The following is a 20490-nucleotide window of genomic DNA, read 5'->3' as shown; positions in this document are numbered from 1 at the left end:
AATAGTCTGAGAGATTACATAGCAGCAGAATCGGGAGAAAGTCTTGTCAACCTGTGTCCTTCACCCTTAGTGCCAAGGTAAGATTTGAGCTCAAGGTAGCTACATATTTCTGATAATCTTTGAGAAACTGAAGAGTTAATGTTTCCACAGTGTGCATGTTGGCTTATTGCTGGGAAGCAGTTTCTAAAGTTGGCTGGTAGAAAAAAAAATTACTGTGAAAACTCTGGAGACTTCAAGATTCTTTTTGTGTCCCATGGCCTATGCTTGACTATTTGCTGTGACATTTTCATGGGTGACAAGAGTGTTGTAATACTGTAAAACAAAGATAGAAGTTTTAGTTCATCCTCAGACCAAAGGCTTGCTTTTAAGTGCACAGACAGTCCAAGTGTGTACATGCTAACTGTTCCTAATTGTGATTCCATGTCAAAACCTGGGCAGCACACAGGCACCAGCTTTGTGTGTGCAGAGCAACTGTACAGTTGTGTGCTGAATTCCAGGCTGAGCACCAGGCACTTTGCATCTAATCCTCTCCCACCTAGTATCTCTCATTTGCCATTGGGACGCATATTACCTACACTGCTGGCTGTGGATTGACTCTTCACATCTTAACTGGATCTAAAGAAGATGTTAAATGGATGGAAATGTCACTCCAGAGGGCACCAGAAATGCTTACAGCTTTAGCTATACGTTGTCTGTTGCATGAGGGTATTTGACGGAAATTGTCAGATCCAACTATGAGCAAGAGCATCCCTTAGCCCACTTCCTTTAGGATTATTATCAAGACAGACACAGAAAAACCCTTTAGGAAAATATAGTTGGTTTCTTGCAATACAATAAAGATATGTGTACACTTCTAATATTGTCAGATACTCATCTGAGATATAGAGAGCAGGATCACTCTCTCTAGTTTCTGACTAGCTATGGACAGCTCACTTTTTTTCATTTCCATCTATAAATCTGAAGCAAATAATAATGATGATTTCCTCACTAATGGACCTTGAGCCCTATTGAGGAAAAGTTCACTTTTAAGAATTACTTTATTACTTTCAGGAGGAAAAAAACCCCAGCTTTTTAAGGAGTTTTGAGATGAGTTGCTGAGAAAATTACAGATTTAAGGCTACATGAAAAAATTGTTACTCAGATTTCATTCCCATGTAGCATCTGTTGGATCTAACTAAATTAGCTTCTTTCTATTTACCTTTCACATGGTACTTAAGCATCCTTCTTTTTTGCATAATATTGTAGTTCTGCTTTTATGTAACACAAAGTGAACTAGACACAAAGAACATTGAATTGGAGATAATCATAGCTTCAGACAGAGACAGGCTGACCTCAGCGGAGGGTTAAGCAGGAGCAAGATGCTGTCCTGGACACCAGAGGCTGCAATATTCCAGCCAAAACATTGCCACTGACAAGGAAAGCATAGGAATGTGTTCCCTAACCAGTTCCATAGTGGAATTCAATAGCTGTTTCATTTACACTTCATTGATTTTTAAGAGTAGAAAGGGTATTATATGATCCAGCTTGACCTCCTGTTTAATAAGCACAATTGAACTTTACTGAATTAGTTGGTGTTGGGCCCAAAATCTCATGCTTATTAAAAGTATTTTCTACAAAGGCATCCAGTCCTAAGCTGAAGACTTGAAGAAATGGAAAATCTGCTGCTTCCCATGGTAGTCTGTTCCACAGGTTAATCACTCTCGCAGCTGAACAATTGTGCCTTATTTCTCTTGTGAAATGTGCCTGGCTCCAGCTCTGAGTGACATTAAGTGGCACCTGGTATTTCTTCTCTGTAAGAATAACTTTCATTATCAAGCCACCTCCTTATCTAGCTTTGTTTTTTATGGGGATTTTTTTTCTAATTTTTTAATTTTTATTTTTTAAAGATAAAACATAGCAGCTCTTTAAGTGTAGAAACCAGCATACCTATGGTAAACAGTCATGACCACAGGAGTACTTGCTGCCAGTATCCTGTGTGCCCAGCCCATCACACCTCTTGCCATGTTTCTCCTCTGGAGCTGACTGTCTCTTTCTGCTGTCAGACCTGTCTTCCAGCCCATTTCAAGCACAAATAGTTTGGTTTCTTGATTACTTTAATGGAAAATATCCTGGCTCACTGTGACCCAACAGGGCAGCTTTATGAGTAGATGTTGGGCAGCAGCACCATGTGTTGGGAGGAGGAGTCTGGAAGCAGAAGCAAACACAGCTGAGCGCAGCAAAGGATCTCCATCCACAGGTGTAGTTGCCCAGCTCTGGTCACAACTAGGTGACAATTTAAACCAGCCTGATTAGTCCCTGGCTCTATCATCCCATCTTGTTCCTAGTGCCAGCTCTCATGTTTATATGACATTCAAGGACCCCACTCCAAGACAATAAATCCACAGAAAACTTTCACTTATTTCCACTGAAGTAGTTTCCTACCACTTCGGTGCCCAGAACCACCTCATCAAGGGACTGGACAAATTCCAGTGTCAGTGCAATGGAGGACATTGAAATCTGTGTCCATATTATAGGTGTCAGCCCCTACAGCCGTTTTTCATCTGCCTGTGACTGTGAGTCACAACCCAAAGTTTCTCTGACCTCATAGCAAAACGCCACGGTTAACACTATCCTCACAATTCATCTGTAGACCTAAAACCACCTCAAAGCTGACCATTTCATATATAAAGTCAAGTTTCAAAACAATACAGACACAGGGAAGAGGTAATATTCGGAGTGCATTTTCAAATTGTCATTGGAATGAGTCCTGCCTACATTTTGGACTACAGACCACAAAGAAAGCTGGAGATCAGCATATTTTCGAGCTCCCTGAAGATACTCACTGGAATGCAGTCACTGTGTTAAACATCTGAACAGGAGACTAGAGGTTTAGGGAGAAAGTCCCAGTCAACAACCTTGATTAAATCTGCAGCTGCTGCACATCAGAATAATGTATAGGCTTCTTCAGAATAGCATTATTTTACTCTTGGCTCAACAATGAGATGCTTAAATATTGGAAAAGAAAACAAAGACTGCCTTTTTTTGTTTAAGACTTGTTACAATGGTGATCACTTAATCTAGCCTTTGTTTTGTTTTGCCCAGGGACACATTTAAAGAAAATGTAATATCTTAGTGATGCACATACTCATACAGAGATTCCCACAGCAGCTAAATAGACACTGGCCATCAGGCTGCTGGTTATGATCATATGTCTTCCCTTGTGCTTGTTCATTTCATATTCACTGTAGTTCTGATTCATTGCAATCTGTAAAGTAATAAATTCCTTACCAAAAGCTGGTGTCACATTTTCCAGAAGGAGAAGTCTCAAAAGGTGTTGAGTAAAAAAACATAATGCATGTATCTATGTTTTCTAATCTAATCCCAGGGATTAATATAGCTTGTATTGGCTTCATTTTTTAAACAAGTGTTGGAATACAGGCAGCTGCCACAAACAATCAAAACAGAGTTACTTACCTTGTTTCAGTTTCACTTACAGTTTGGCTAGATTCATGCCACGGAATTTCAGAGTTTATGTCTCTCCCATACCACAGTTTTATCTCTGTTCCTTTAAATGAGAATGTTTCCATTTTTCATGAGAATACATAGAAAATGCTAATTGAAAATTAAGAAAATACTCTCTTAGGACCAGCTAATCTCTCTCTCTAGTACCTTGGAAGTTAATGGGGGTTGTACAGTGTTTGAAATAATATTTCCCTCCTTCCTTTCATGCTCACTGCTATTCTGTTTCAGTGAATGGTTTCTTGTGAAAAGCACATGAATGGAAGAATCCTAATGTGCCTCTTTTAAGTGTTCATTTCATGCAATTCATCATAGTCTTCCCTCTTCTGCTTCTAAAATTAAGTTTCAGCATTTTTCCTTTAATACCCATAGCTTTCCATTCTTATGTGAGTCTTACTGCCCATCTCTCAACCTTTTTCTTTTCACTGTATCCTTTATTACACACAGTGATCAAGCTGAGCACATTATTTCAGAATATTCCTTCAGAAACTCTTTGCTCTGTCTCCAGGTCTCTCCTTCCTTAAATAATATTGAGTAGTCTGCAGGTTTTGCCTTCCTACTTCTCACCTCTTTCCAACTTAGAAATGAACATTCATAAATATATCCACAGTCATCACTTCAAACAAGGAATGAGTTGCCCCCAGATGGCAATTTTACAGATAATACTAGTTGCTTTTCATATTACTTAAGGAAGAGTTTAGTTTGGGTAGAAAATATTTTATTGATGTGTGTTTTATGATGCTCTTCCTTTGGAAGAGTCATGGCAAGTAGAAAGAGCATTTGTTCTCTCATTTAATCCTTCTCCCCAGAGCAGATCTGGGGAGAGCATTGCTTTTGGCATGTGTGACAGAATAGGTGACACTGCCCCCACGATCACTGCCAGGTCTATATAACACATGATTACAGGAAAAGTGCTGTAGGAGGACACCAAGCTGCCAGGACCACGATGTCGCCTGCCATTTGGCAGCGTGGCAAGGCCATGCTGAGTTGCAGCTTCTACTCCAAACTTTTGGCTATTATGTGTTAACTCTTAGCTGTGATGAACATGGGTGGAGTAATTACTTATTTCTCTCATCTCTGGCCTCTGATGGTATTTTACTTCTCTTGGATAGCTTAACTATTCCTTATTCAAAGGTTCATTCAAGTCCAGCTTTCTGTCTCCTGATACTTCCTGATTCATCTTGTTGATGGATTTAGAGTACTATAATGTAAGCGTTAGACATAAATTTCCTATTCAAAATATGTCCAAGGGTTTATCATATTGGTATCATCTTTCTAGCGTGTCATTCCATTTTGAATTGTAGCTTGACCAGCGTCCCAGACACTGAAGCACAGTTTCACTACTAGCTGTGTACATCAGCCCTTTCTGGGGAGCACAGTTTCAATCTGTGAGCTGATACCTTCCTCTAGATTCAGCTGTGACATGGGAAGAAGTTATCACTCCCAAATTTTCTTTGTTGCTTCTCTTCCATGTATTCCTGCGCACTCATATCTGTCAGATGAGTTGTTTATTTAAGCACTTCCCAACCCATCTCCCTGGCAAAGTGACCTAGATTGTGAAAATGAATTATTTAAACTTTTTAAGCCAAGTTGTCCATTTTTCATGCAAGTGAATCAGAAAGCTTTCCGACTGCTTCACCAGGAGAAACCCATGGAGTTGTTATTTTAAAAGAGAAGAAAGAATAGCCACTTTGATGGGGAGACATAATGGCACAGACAGTGGTAGCCACTTCTTCCACCACCAGCTGGCTCTGGCAAAGAACATTTTTCTGCTTCTGCTTTTTGCATGCAGGGCATTTGCTCCAGAAAGATTACAGTGGATAAGATGAGGAACATCTCTGCTATGTGGATTTGCCTGTATGAATCAGCACTTCCCAAAGGGTGTTCTACACTGTGCTCATCTGCACGATACAGACATTCAGGAGAAGAGTGTGATCTAGAAGAGCCTGATCTAAATCCAGCCAGGATCTTCTACTAGAGCAACCACTGGGCTGACAGTGCCTGTTTTACACCTAAGAAAGCAATGAAGGGTTAAATGAAGCACATACTGTTGATGTTCCTTTTCAGAGATCAGTATTAAAGTTTCCAGATAAAATAAACTTTAATTCTGCTGTCCTCTCAACACTAAAATACTGGATGAGCATTCCCAAGAGTGCTATATAGATCTATTGGTGTCTCATTGAATGTTAAATTCTTCTACAGTGAGTCTACTCAGTTTTTGAGTCATGCTACCATTTATTCTACATTCTTGTAACTTCCTTCCTTAATCTTTGCTGATAACCTCATTTTTTCTCCCATTCTCTGCCATTCGCCAGCACATTTTCAGAAGGAAACCGATGCTAAAAAATAACCTTCTTTCTGTGTACTGTCTTCTCAGCCTTTATTACACCATGAACAGGACTCACAGGCAACTTACCATTACATTCCCTATATGTCCTATGCAGAGCATCATGTATGTAGGTTGAAAAGCTAAACAGATGCCCAATGGAAGGTTGCCCTAATTTATTCCCCCTGTGAAATCATCCTGTACCCTGTTCTGTGGGACAAAATGGCATGTGATGATGTAAATAAAGATGGAATCTGAACATATGTGCTCTGCTTGAACAACTAGTACCCATATTCCTTAGGTTTTCAGGGATTAACCTATCTGCTTGACTGCTCAGACTGCTTGAGCTGTAGCAACAAACTATTCACTGGCAGTATAAAGAGGCAATTGTCCTACAGCAACTGTCATCATACATACTCTGTGCTGGAGCACAGTTACTTGACTGCTTTCAGGTATTTTCAGGCAAGTTTGATGGGCTTCATTGCCCCCAGTGCCCCATATCCATAGCGGTGACTACATAGAGGTGACTGTGTCTCAGCTAATCCCCTTGGGGTCCACATGGAGGAGGCAGCACCATTTGTCCACTCTGTTTTAGACTTGACTTTACGATTTCCTGATTTTAGTTCCTTGTTCCTTGCTATGGGTGTAGTAAAGGGATGCGATGCAATCCAAGACTAATCTTACAATTGTAAAAGAAAAAAATAAAAGGTTAACTGAGGGCTCAGTATTACAGTCTTTAGTATCTCTCAGGCCACTTTCATACCTGATGTGAATAGGCCCCTGTTGAGTGAATCCTATTAAATAAAGCCTGAAAGTTTCAAGTATAAATTGAAAAATATTTGCTTTTTGGAACACCACTGTGTTACATAAAGGTGACAAATTTCACAGTGTTGCACAGAGACTGCATCAAATCAAGATGTTGGTGGAGAAAAGGAAAGTGACAGTCCTGGAGCTGTAATAGAGAAAGTCACGTACAGCTGTTGCAAAAGTGTCAGGATCAACAGATTTGAAGCAGAAGCAATCACTGCAATCAAATGTCTTAACATCAGATAAATTCACTGCCTCTTGTAAAAGTTACTCATGTGGATGATAAATCACCAAACTGAAGATCAGGTCCTCCTTACAGACAAAATAACGAGTAGAGCTGGTGTGGAGCACTATTAAACACTTCCCTTGTCTGTGAGAAAAGGAGGATTATTTCCATTCCACTAGATATTATTCTTCTTTTTTCTTGAGAATTTGTATTCTTGCATCTGCAGCCCTTTCTTTATCAGAACAAAACATTCCTGCCCATCTGCAAAACCTTTCAGGCACCATGCCAGATCAACAGCATTTCCCAACACACAAGGCATGTTTAGCACAGAGCAGAAAACAGTTATCCAGAGGAGCAGAACACACAAGATAAGGCAAAGCTGTTGAGGTGCCTCAGAAAGTTTGGCAGATTTCAGAAGGAATGCTGACTGATTCAACTGAGACGGAGCTTTGGACAGACTTCTATTCCCAATGAAACACCCATTAGCCATCTATGTCCATTTCTGGGCAAATAACTGTTTTTTCCTCCTAACAGTGACTAGCTTTCCTACATTTTGGGAAAACAAGTTAAATGAATTCCTAGTTCTTGTGTCTCAGAGATATTTGCATTATTATTAATCACTGATATGCAGTAGTTTAATTCTTCCACCTTTATCACCTGACCAAGATTTCATTGGAGAAAACACAGAAATGAGACACCACACAAGGTAGAAGACCTGAAGAAACTGTATCTCTGTAAATGACACCCTGGTTTCAAAGGTGAGGGCTGTTTGAGGGAAGGATAGGAGGTCTAGAACATTTTCAAGGAAGGATATTTATCTCCCAAGACTGTAATCACAACTGTAACTGCTCTCTGTGGATTCCAGTCTGGGATAGCTCTTGTCAGAGCTACTCCACAGAACCAGTGGAGGTTTTCTTTCTGTTCTGAAGTAATTCCTTATGAAATGTTTAAACATCTATTTTCAAACACTGCATCTAGTTACATAGCATGGTATCCTTTGTTTAAAAAAAAAAAATCCCTACATTATTGGTGCAGCATTGATTGTGCTCTTTCTAGACCAAATGAGGTGGTATCTCAGGTCTTGGCTGTATATTACACCTTTCCTACTGTGTTTTACCTCTTTCTTTTTCTGTGCCATGAGGTATGTTAGACATTTTATATACATTGAGTTTTGGGACACACAAAGGGCTTACATTTTGGAAAACTATAAAATTTTTCAAACTCTACCAGCTGACCCAACAAAAGACTACCAGTAAGTCTTGTCTCACCAATGTCCACTTGAAGTACCACCCTTTCTGTCTGAGCAGCAGATGGTAGAAACCTGCTAAAGCCTGGAAGTTTTCTGCCTTACTTGAGAAAAATGGTGGTGATCTTTTTATTCTAAAACATGGTATTTTACAAACACAAAGTACAAGAATTTTACCAAAGGAGTGCATGCTTGCAACAAAGTGTTGGCTTCAGAATGTTCTGATGCTTTTCAACTTAGAAGCATGAAAGAATCAAAACCAGAAGAATGAAGAATTTCTAACAAAGAAAGCGCAGTGTTATTGTTTATGAAAGAGGACAGTGGAAATCTCCACCAGAAAGCCTTTGTGAACTGTTATTTACTCTGTATTTTTCAAAATTTGTCTATCTGATTGTTATTATTTACTTCCTATATTAGGGTGGCTCAGTAGAAGTTGAGGTCAGAGCAGTATGCACATGGACAAATAGCTTTAGAATCTAAATCCAAGACAAAATACAATAGACCTATATGGAGAGCAAGGAAACGATGCAACTGCATTAGCCAGCCAGACAGCATGTGTTGCCAAGTATTTTCTAGGCCTCAGGGCCAAGAAGAGCTGCAAGAAGGAATCTGAATTAGAACAACGAATGGGTCTGATAGACCATTAATGGGAATACATTAAAAAGAAAAAATGAAGCATGGCAACTATGAGGCAGAAGCAGAAACCAGTCTTTCAAATATGGAGGATAGGAAGAGATAGGACAGAAAAGCTGTTAACCTCAGTGAAGGTGAAGAGATAGAGCTGAGGTTTGATGCGCACAGAAGGGGAAGTCAGTAAAACAAAACAGATGTGGCTATGCATGTAGAGTGTGGATTGTACATAACAACTGCACAGCTAAGAGTTATCCATATTCTGAGTAAATTTTCCTACTCTTAAGTAGTTTAATTTTAGAAAATTTCTGCATCTTGCTCATGCAAAAGACCTAAAGCTTGCACAGAATTTTTGCCACTAAGATGCATAGGAAGGGCTTTATCTTAGAGGAAGCTAAACAATTGAGATAGTCTGTACTTAAATTAATTCAAAAGAGGTCAAAGAAGTCAAAACTGATACCCAACATATAGATCCGACTCACAAGCAAGATCACATACAGTCCACAGTGCCGAGAAGAGTGAAAATCAGGTTTTGATAGTGAAGGCTGAAACATCTTCAGTTACCCATTACACAATAAACCCATTACACATCCACTGAAGATGTCAAATCAATATGAGTTTTTACTTTGGACAGAAAGGACAGGACTCAGACGTCACTTCAACATATATGTATACATCTGAGCCAGTCACCCAAGTATGGGTAACTTTATGGACACTGAAGATCTACTAAATGGATTTTAGGATAAAATCCATTTCATCTAGATTAAATATCTAACACAGAGCAGTTTTGAATAAAAAGGTCCCTAATCTTGGTCCCTGCAGGAGCCTTTTTCTGCCCACTGATTACAAAAAATTCTAAGTTTAACTGTAGACATCTATGGTCTACATAACAGATGCCTAATGTTAGGTGAGGTGACTCTCAACAATCAAGGCAGATCTGGAGTAGGACTACAAGTCTCCAAACAGAGCTGGTAGATTATTATACATGTGAGTGTGAGGCTTCCCTCAAATGCAAAGAGAACAAAAATCTGTATGTTTTTGTGTGCTACTCATGAATCTATCATGTATGGAATTGTTGCTTTCACAAAGAATGGAAAGCTTCCTGCTCCAGAGGAGGAGGAGTGTGGAGGTTCAAACTACATAACACATTGGCTGTGCTAGCATACAGAAAGCAACAGAGTGATTTCCCTAATGATTACAGCTCAGTCTATTTCCAAGAATACTGTCTGTGTATCCAGCAAACTCTCTTGGACATGTACATTTCCTTTGGCTCTAATGTACTAGGCTACAAAATACCATATAAGTCCATGAAATGTCCAGATTTTTTTCCATGAAAAGAAAGCTTTCAGCATTGCAAAGCCAAGTGTAGACATTACTGTACATCTTTTTACTGCTGGCAAAAAGCAGGTGGGCATTCTTTGTACATGACACATCTGCAAATAAAGCAGATCTGGCATGCAATTTTAAGTTCTCTCTTATTTCCTACCCAAATATCTTGCAGCTGCAAATGAAAGGTATTTGATGATAAGCATGTTTGGAAAATATCTTTGATAAAGAAAACCAAAGTCCTCCATATGAATTAGAATCTCACCACTGCAACAAACTGAATTGTGCCAAGATGATCCTTTGAATGGATAAATAAGAATTCTGTGGATAAATAAAACAATAAATGCTGCAAGGCAATGAATCTAAAGTCTGTGGTCTCATGGTAAATAACTGTATTGTGCCTATATGCAGGGAAAGGATAGAAAACACTTTGTGACGTGACATTTGGCCTCTACAAATAAATATTCATAAGTTACAAGCAAAGGGAAGAAACAAACAAAAAAAAAACAGTTTGTAGCTGCAGTAATTCCTGTGGTTAGAAAGTATTTGGATAATGATGGGATATCAATAATAACCAGGAAGCAGAACAACAAACAACATAAAATAGCAAACTCAAAGGCAGTCAGCCCAGAGTTTTCCATCAAAGTCAGCTCAAAAAAAAAAAAAGATTTTAAATAACTATTGTGGATGAACTCACCACTGTGTTTCTGCAGGCTGATGACATGATGACTGCTTTGATTTCAATGTGATGTAAAGCCAAACCAGCACACTGTTGACATAGACCCATTGTCCCATACTAACAGAAACGCTGTTCAGTTAATGGGACAGGTCCTGACTGATTCAGACCAGAATCTGAGATTGGAAAAAGCCAATCCATTTGATCCTATTTGATCCTAGTGGAGTGCTTTTAGACTCTCTCATCCCCAGGCCATAGATAAAACAAGTGTCAAGTAGACTATACAGTGAAGGACCAGAGCAAGGAGTGGCACACAGGGGTTATAATGAAATCCCTGAGGTCCATAGTATTTTCCCTTGCGCAGAAACAATACAGGACTCCTATATGTGAGTCCTGCAGGATCTATCCTGTAAGGTCATAAGGCTAAATTTGTGCTGATGACAGTGTGGGGCCAGGGTGAAGCAGTGTGCTACAGCAGTCGAATGTGCAGATCATGTAGCTGCAGTGGGGATGGCAACACATGATAATGCAGACAGAGACAATGGATGGTATGTGGGCAAGGGATCTCCTGTGCCAAGACTCATGTCAGTGATGTCACACCCTTGGCAGAGCTATTTAGCATCTCTCAAATGTCTGTTTGGGGATGCAGACCACAGCTTTGGCCTGAATCGCCTTCAGTTCCACGGAGTCACAAAAATGCCGTCAGACAAAAGAAATGTTTAATTGCAGCACATGGGCTGCCCATCTCCACCCGAGAGGGTGCTGTATAACAGTAGCCCTGCTTATGTCACATCCCTTCATCAGCTTCTTGAAACAGAAAACCCCCCACACTTACAAATTGATGTATTTATTCTGTTAGAATAGCAGATCCCCTTGTTGCTTCTATTTAAATACCTACCTATGTATTTGGAAAAATCATAGCAATCTGCCTATACATGAAATCCTGCCAAACAGGGTTTTCTTGCCACTTCACTACCAGTCATTGCTGCCCCTAGTGTGAAGCTTGAAGACATTAGATTTAATACAGCATTATTATTTGAAGACTTTGGATTCAATACAGCATTATTATTTGTGTATTCTCCTGTATCAAGGCCATTAGCAGGCTATATAAGTACCTAAATGAAGCCCATGAGCAGTTTTAACATACTACTGAATTAACATTAAGTAAAATATATTTTGTGTTCAACTGCAGTAGCCCAGCATCAGAAATAGGATGGTTCTCCCTGTGCACACTAGGAAAGTGCTAGGTTGCCTTCAGAGAGGAAATCTAAATTCATCCTGAGCATCATTTGGATGTCTGAGAAAAGGTTTAGTAACATGTCTAGCCAAGCCACAGAACTTTTTCACATCTGGATGTGTCCCATTTGCTAAACTACTTCAGTCTGTGAACAATTCCAAAATACACTCGGCTTTATTATTGTAAAAGAATGTAATATTATATAACCAAATGTGAAAGCACATATTGTGGAATATTTCAGAAAGAACAACATGTTAAAACTGCACTTTTAAAACAAGGTTTGAATTTAATGGAGAAAATGGCCTCAACTGGTCTGCATATGTCAATAGTTTACTTTACGTAATCGGCTGAGGGCAGAGAAGCTTGCCAGGAGAACTGCTTTTAAAAATAAAATTTCACTGGTGAAATGGGCTTTCTTTAGAGCAGAGGTGGGCCTCAGCTGCAAATGTCCTATCTGGCTTGTCCACAAGTTTGAAGCACATAGATCCCAAGGTATTGCCCTGCTGCATCTTTGAAACAGATTTACAAGTTATGCTCAAGGAATTACAAATGTGTCTCTCCTTATACTATGCAAAGAAATCTTTAAAGGTTATAAAAATAAGATTTTGGGATGAGGTGGATTTCCTATGAAATATTAGTAATATCAAGATGGACTTTTTCCTGGTTTTATTGAATGGCACTTTAGGGTCAGAAAATCATCCAGAGTTCTTCTTCATCCTATATTTAGTTGGGGGCTGCCAAAATAACAACCAAGCTCATTCCAGGCCCAGATTTGTAGCCGTGCTAGGAAGGAGATTGTGGTGCAGTGGAAAAATGCCAGCCCAGACCTTTAAGAGACTCTTAGGAAAGACCTGTCTCAGATTCCTGCCTATAAAAGAGAGAGCTTTAGAACAGTACTGTGGGAATATGTGAGAAATACACCTTTGCTTGCAAATGACACCACTTACTGACAAGGCATCATGGCAGAGAAATGTGTTAAAGATTTTCTTACTCATGCATAAGCAAAAGGTTTAATGTAAAAGACAGAAGTGGACACCAGAAAGGACTTCTTTTTAATTCTTTAAGGTTACTTTTATGTATCATAAAGATGGGCCAGCAACAGGTTGTTTGTTCCTCTGGAGTTTTTGTCCTTTAATATGCTTCAGAATTGCTGACTTTGATCAGCTCATCATGGTCCTCTCTGGCACTTGTGAGGCTTGATAAAAATAACCTGCGTTTTCTGGGTAAAGAATGGACAATGAACAATGCTCAGGATAACACCACTCCCTATTTCTGCAGTGCTGTTATCCAAAAAGGATAACAGCATGCTTAATAAACTGGGGGCAAAGCCTGCCTTGTGGATATGCAGCCTTTCTTGAGTATGGATGTAATTCACCTTGTGCACATATCCCTCGCTAGCTGCATTTCAGCGTTAGGCGATCTCTGTGGGGGAAACACAGCAGTCTTTCCCATTCTGTGCCACCAGGATTACACAAAGGAAGGGAAGTGAGGAATACGTCATCCAGCTGAAACTACAGAGAAAATTCAGGAAGAAAGAAAAACATCTGAGCTGGAACAGAGCCACGTCTCAGAGGTTAACACCCTACTTCTGTGAAAAGTGCCGTAGTCATAACGATAAAAAAGTGGTCAAGGCCTCATGTTTCATACAAAGAAAGGTTTTTCAATTCAATTTCCATTTTAAAAACCCAAAATTCAGAGCAATGTTGTTCTTTCTAGGCACTCTAAAGTTCTGGCTAAAATCTGCAACAAATAGGATGCCTTTTTTTGGTTAGGAAATCTTAAAACGTGGTGTGTGTCAGAATCCAGTGAGTAAATCAATTAATGACTCTCAGTCTACGGCTTATTTATGAATCATTTCTGTGCAACTTTACTATCCATTACTCATACTGTGTGGTTGGTGCCTTAAGGCTTTGTCTTCACTGCAAAAGGGATCCATTCTTCCCTTCAAGGTACCTGGGCCAGATCAGCTTTGCTCTCTGCAGCTGCATTTTTCTTTTAGTTTACACAGACAGAAACTGCTGAGCCTTGCTTCCATTAGGATTTAAAGTGGGATAACCAGTTGGAGAAAGACAGCAATTTTAATGGAAAAAAAACACTGAGCTTGTTTTGGTTTTTGTTTGCTTTGCGGTGAACATGTCATTTTTGTCCAAGACATTGTTTCAGCTCCCTAATTGAATGACGGAAATTTTTTAAGTAGAACAATGAAATGGCCTTCTTGTGAAAAAAATCTGGTTGCCATCCAACTATTTGCAAATAATTCCGATTGCAGGAGTCAGAGCAAAACAAACTCATTGAATTATTTGTGAATACATTTGTATTTTGTATTTTTTTCAATAGATTTTGCTTACTATCACACTTGGGCATTGCTTTGTGAAGAGAAGGGAATCTTATTTCCTGTCCAGCATCACTGATTTGTCACTCATTTGATCCTACTCAGTATATAAAGTCATGCACCACAGCAGCTCAGCTTTCCTCCATCTTATGCTCCATGAAGCTTTAACTCATTCTGATAAGAAACAAGATATCTAGAGGTAAGCAGGAAGGCCTAGCTAAAAATATAACTGAATTAAAAGCTTGCTTTTTTAGTCCCTTTTTTGTTACTTAAGATCTGCTTGTCAAGTGAGATGACATTCGGCATTGAACTGGATCTCAGAATCTCAGCCTTAGTCATTTCTGCTTAATGCAATAACATCTTGAATGAAACAGTTTATTTCCTGGCAAAGAGCTTAACAGCAAAATTAGGCTGTGTTCTGGCATGGCACTTATATTGGCTTCCAGAAAGCTTGTGATTATCTTCTGAAGCTGGCTGAGCCAAGAGTCTGTTCTTTATCAGTGCTTCTTGCTCTGTTCTGTCCCTTTCATTCGAGGTGCAGCCACACCAGTGCCAAGTACAGAGGGACAATCGCTGCCCTGGTCCTGCTGGCCACACTATTCCTGATACATGCCAGGGTCCCATTGGCCTTCTTGGCCACCCAGGTACACTCAGTTCCTGTTCAGCTGCTGCTGACAAATACCCCCAGGTCCTTTTCCGCTGGGCAGCTTTCCAGCCATTCTTCCCCAAGCCTGTAGCGCTGCCTGGGGTTGTTGTGACCCAAGGGCAGGACTAAGTACTTTGCTTTATAAGTTGAGCCTCATACAACTGGCCTTGGTCCATCTCTCCAGCCTGTCCAGATCCCTCTGCAGAGCCTTCCTACCCTCCAGTAGATCAACACTCCCACCCAACGTGGTGTCATCTGCAAACTGACTGAGGGTACCCTCGATCCGCTGGTCTAGATCATTGATACAGATGTTAAAAACGACTGACCCCAACACTGAGCTCTAGGGAACACCACTGGTGACTGGCTGCCAACTGCATGTAACTCCATTCCACACCGTTCTCTGGGCCACCCTAACAGCTTTTAACCCACAATGCACCCATCAAAGCCATAAGCAGCCTGTTTCTCCGGGAGAATGGAGCAGAGGGAAATGGTGTCAACGGCTTTACTAAAGTATAAATGTGTGTGTTGGTTTGAAAACAAACCAGTGGGAGATCACAAGTCAAGATTGAAATTAAAAATAAGTGAAATAATACAAGGAAAAGCACTGACAAAGTCAGATACAACCTAACACCCTGTTAGGGTGGTAGTAGCAGTCCAACTGAAGTAGTCCAGTTGAAGCGGTGATCCTGTGAAGGTCTAGTCTCCAGCTGAAGATCCAGTAGTAGCTCTGGTCCTCTGGGAACCCAGTAGACAGGGCTCGCTCAGGCAGTTCCAAGGCCAGGTTATATCCACGTGGGAACACCTGGTTCCTCCCTCCTGGGCAGAGCATCCCACAATGGGATAAGTCCATGAGTCACACGGTGGATCCCTGATGGCCCATTGCCTGTCATGCAGGGTGGGTCGTTAGCAGCTGGTAACAGCTAACGGATGGCCGATTGCCTGTCATCCGGAGTGGGTCATTAGCAGGTGATAGCAGCTAACGGCCCACAGCTGGTGGTAATAGAATACTTAACTACATCTATATTGCAACCTAGGACAATGTGATGGAAGAGATGTTAAAGCTTCCATTGCTGCTGGTTATGCAGTTCTTGTTTCTACAATTTCTAAAAAGACTCATTGTTCTGCAAACATGCATTTACGAGATGGACAGCCTGACTATATAAAAGAGAAAGCTTTCATTATCAAGATAATAAATCAACCACAAACACGTATAAAATTACTTTCTTCAGTCCTTGAGACAAATCCTCCACACATAAAAGTGTAGGTCATCTCCACATTGTTCATTTTTTAGTCTATTAGTCTATTAGTCTTAGAAATGTGAACAAATTTTTAGTAAAAAACACCAAAATAAAATTTTGGTAGAAAACACCATGTGGTCTGAGGTTTGTGACAGACATTCCCACATAGGGAAATGGGACTGCAAGTGAGAAATATTCACCAGTGTGCCACTGACCAGTGTCTCTCACTGGTTTGTTTTCAAACCAATATATATTTTAGAAAAGAAAAAAAAAAAGCTCCCAAGTGGTCTCTCCTTGCACAGAAGCCTCACTTGGCCATGTCAATGAGGCTCTGCAGCGAGGCTGGCACCCAGGTCTTCTCCCCTTGCACGAACACCACTCCCCTGTCGATGTAGATGACGATCCTGCCGAAGGTGTAGAGCTGCTTGCCCTCATGCCTCTTCCTGATGACGGGCATGAAGACGATGTTGTGCTCCTCGGCCTTGGTCTGGATGAGATCCTTGAAGTTCATGGGCACAGAGCCGGAGGTGGCGCCGATGCCATGCTGGGCCATGTTCTCAGCCTCAAGCCTCTCCTGCATGGCCTCGTACTGGAAGTCCTTGCGCCGCTCCGTGTGCGTCAGGTAGGTGATGTTCTCTCGGGCACCCGGCTGCATGTATCCCCCCACGCTGGAGGACACGGCACGGTTCATGATGTCAAGAGCTTCATTGAAGTTGTCTTTGATGGAGGGATGTGCCAACACCTGGTCTGAGAACATGGACTTCCAGCCCAGGTACCACTTGGTGATCTCTTTGTAGTTGGGGCTGTTACTGAGCCAAGAGCAGAGCACCTGCAGCCACTTTGGGAAGAAGTGTTTCTCCAGCAGCCCAACAAGGCTGGACACAGAAATTATTCCCTCCCAGTCGATCACCCAGTAAAAAGCATCCATGTGCTGCTGGTGAGGGTTGATGATGAGCTCATTCAGACACATTCCGAGTTTAGGCACGATGGTTTTGACCATGAAAGCCTCCCACGAGCCAGGAATGAACACATCCTTCCAGGGCTGAAGGATGAGCTTGGCAGAGGAGTCGCTGGGGTGCCACTTCTGCAGGGCGTTGGCCAGCTTATTGCGGATGGGAGAGTACAGCGGTTCCAGCCGCGCCTCCATCAGCGGCAGCCAGGGGTGGATCCACGAGTGGATGGGCACTGTGTCTGTCAGAGGATTCCAGCTCTCCACCTCCTTCTGTAGCTTGGGGAAGATGAGCTGATCCAGAATGTTATCCAGGATCCACACAGGAACAACGCTCATCCAGCTATCCAAAAAGTCCACCATGGATCCACAGTTCCTCGGCTGCCACCGTGCCACAATGTTTCTGACATATGGCATCCAGATCTCCCACATCAGTCTGTGAAAGGCATCTGTTGACAGGTCCTGCCCAATGTGGGATAACAGCTGATCATTTTCCAGAAGGCTCTTCCACTTGGCTATCATCTCTGTGCCATATGTACAGTCCTTGAGGGGATCCCAACTCTTGAAGTATTCCTTCATGAGAGGATAGACTATGGCCACTGCCAGGTCCACCTTGTCTGACATCCTGTACTCCTCATAGCACTTGTCCTGCAGGGTCTCAAAGATCTTTGCACACTCATCCAGGGTCAGAGGGTTCTCACAACCAGGCTGCATCTGCCCCTCACACTCCTCCACCATGTCCAGCACCTTGATGAGGTTGCTGATGGCCTTCTTCTCATGGGAAAGCACCTCAGCCATCTTCTGGATCTCGTGGCTCAGGTTGACCACTATGTCCCTCTCATACTGCAGCTGCCGGTCACTCTGGATGATCTCCTGCTCCGTGATGTCAATGAGCAGCTGCAGGTTGTGCTCCAGCTCGGGCAAGGCAAAGCCCTGGGGCTTGGAGTCCTTGCCCAGGGGCTGCTGGGGGCTGTCATGTGGGATGTTGTGCTTGCGGCTGATCTGGCTGTAGTTGTAATAAACCTTCTGCTCCCGGCCTGTCATGTCAATCACCTTGACCTGGGACAGCTCCTTCTGAGGGGCTGCAAGCTGCTTGTTGATTCTGCCCTTGGCTTTCAGCTCTTCCACTGTCTTACAGCTGTACTTGGGCTTTTTCTTGCTTCCATTCGGGTCCTTCCACCACTGGCTGAGCTCCTTCTGAAATTCCTCCTCAGCTTCCTCTTCTGAGTCCACCACAGGGAAGTCCTGCAAGGACTGCATGGTCCTTTCAGAGCCATAAGCACCCACAGCACCTTTGCCTTTCCTCTGCTTGGCCTCGATGGGATTGATAATACCTTGAGCATTCTTCCCAAGACCCCTTCCAGGGACATATCCCATCTTCTGGAGGAGCTTCTGCCCAATTCCTTTAGTGTGTCTCTCCCAGCTGCCAAAATCCACAAAAGATTTGGTGCCCCCTACAAAGCCTTTCTGGCTGGGCTTGAAATTTCCACCTGTTTTTAACTTCTTGGGGACAAACTCCTTGGGAAGCTCTTCCTGCTTCACAGGTTTCTCATCATCATCCAAGTCCTCATCCGAGAGCTCCTCAACTGCTGCCTTCCTCAACCCAGCCCTGGCGAAGCTCATGGGGGCCAAGTAATCCCTGGAGCACTTCCTGCCGAAGCTGGGCCGCTCCTCGTCCAAGTCGCACTAGGCCCACACGCCGTAGGTCACCTCCTCTTTGGTCTGGCAGTGCCGCTGCTGGTGCGGGTTGAATTTGTTCTGAAGGTCCCAATCTGAAACCTCGAAGCTCTCCATATCCATGCAATCGTCTCCGTCTGTGCTGTACAGGTGTGACATCGACATCAATTGCAAGTCAGGATTAAAATTTAATAAGAAAAACAATTAAAAGTAAGTGAAATAATACAAGGAAAAAGCCCTGACAAAGTCAGATACAACCTGACACCCAGTTAGGGTGCTGGTTGCAGCCCAAATGAAGTAGTCCAGTTGAAGCGGTGATCCTGTGAAGGTCTGGTCTCCAGCTGAAGGTCCAGTGGTAGCTCTTGTCCTCTGGGAACCCAGTAGACAGGGCTAATTTAGGCAGTTCTAAGGCCAGGTTATATCCAGGTGGGAATGCTTGGCTCCTCCCTCCTGGGTGGAGCATCTCACAATAGGATAAGTCCATGAGTCATGTGCTGGGTCCCTGATGGCCCATTGTCTGTTATCTGGGGTGGGTCATTAGCAGGTGATAACAGCTAACGGCCCACAGCTGGTGGTAATACAATACTTAAATACATCTATATTGTAACCTAGGACAGCCAGTCTTGAAATCATTACAACCTGCAACCTAGAAGTGAATCACTAGGAGGTGAATAATTTATTAATCCCTTTAGCTGATCATGCCCTTTCCTCTCTGGGGCATGAATGAAAAATTTAATTTTCCAGAATGCTTTAAACAATATCTAAGCATTTTTGCATATGCAGGCAAAACATGCAAAACCATTAAAGCAACAACAGAAAAGTCTAGAAGAATGTGAGCTATTTAAACTTAGGCAGTTTGCTAGAGAAAAAGACCCTTTGCTATGGTTTATTCCATGTTTCTGGAGAACTCTGCTACAAGAATACAAACCTGTTTCATTCTGGAGTGCGATCAATATAGGAAAAAGTTCATACAAACTTTTGTTCTGTTGATTAGAATCATGGAATTGTCTTGGTTGGAAAATACCTCTAAAATTGTAGAGTTCAGCCATTAACCTATTACCACTATGTTTACCATGAAATATTGTCCCCAAGCGCCAAATCCACATGCCTTTCAAATACTTCCAGGGATGGATATTCCACTACTTTTCTGAGCAGCCTCTTCCAATGCCTGACATGGGACTAACAACAGGATATTGAGTTAAGGGAAGAAAATGGCAGGAACCACTGTTTGTATCTGAACCACTGTTTGTTGTCATAAGAAAGATGCTTCAACTTTGATCTGAATTGCTGACAACTCCCAAAAAGTTCAGGTGTGGCTGGTTCCAAAGCTGAAGTCTACAGAGAAGTTACTGGCAGTGTGCTGGGAAGTTGATCTCCTCTCTCTTGCTTTCCAGCCACTAAATTGCTTTAAAGGAGAACCTAAAAATACATCAAATGCTTCCTGATAAATAATTTTCCACATACACTATTTCTGTACTTGTCATAGGGCTGTTCTGAGAGTGGAATGTTCTACCAGCCACTCTTTCTGTGCTAAGGTGCCCAGCACATAGTGACTGTGTCTGAGAGCCTGGGATTTGAATGTCAGTACATCCAAGGCAGAGGAAACCCATAGAACTTCATAGCTCTAACTGGGATGTGGAAAAGCTTCCTGGTTTAAAAAAGTAATAATAATAAAG

At 41.9% G+C, this 20490-nt stretch overlaps 1 long non-coding RNA gene and 1 pseudogene across 1 annotated transcript in view; both read right to left on the bottom strand.

Annotated features, from left to right (window-relative positions):
* The window catches only part of LOC146445030 (uncharacterized), a 51841-nt gene that overhangs the window by 7825 nt on the left and 23526 nt on the right, over positions 1–20490 (bottom strand). The gene's annotated exons all lie outside the window — the stretch shown is intronic.
* Positions 16051–19022, bottom strand: LOC146445031 (tuftelin-interacting protein 11 pseudogene; annotated as a pseudogene).

This window comes from Lichenostomus cassidix, chromosome 1, assembly GCF_008360975.1.
Source record: "Lichenostomus cassidix isolate B80296 chromosome 1, HeHo_3.0, whole genome shotgun sequence".
Classification (NCBI taxonomy): domain Eukaryota; kingdom Metazoa; phylum Chordata; class Aves; order Passeriformes; family Meliphagidae; genus Lichenostomus; species Lichenostomus cassidix.
This window is presented reverse-complemented; position numbering and strand designations above follow the sequence as displayed.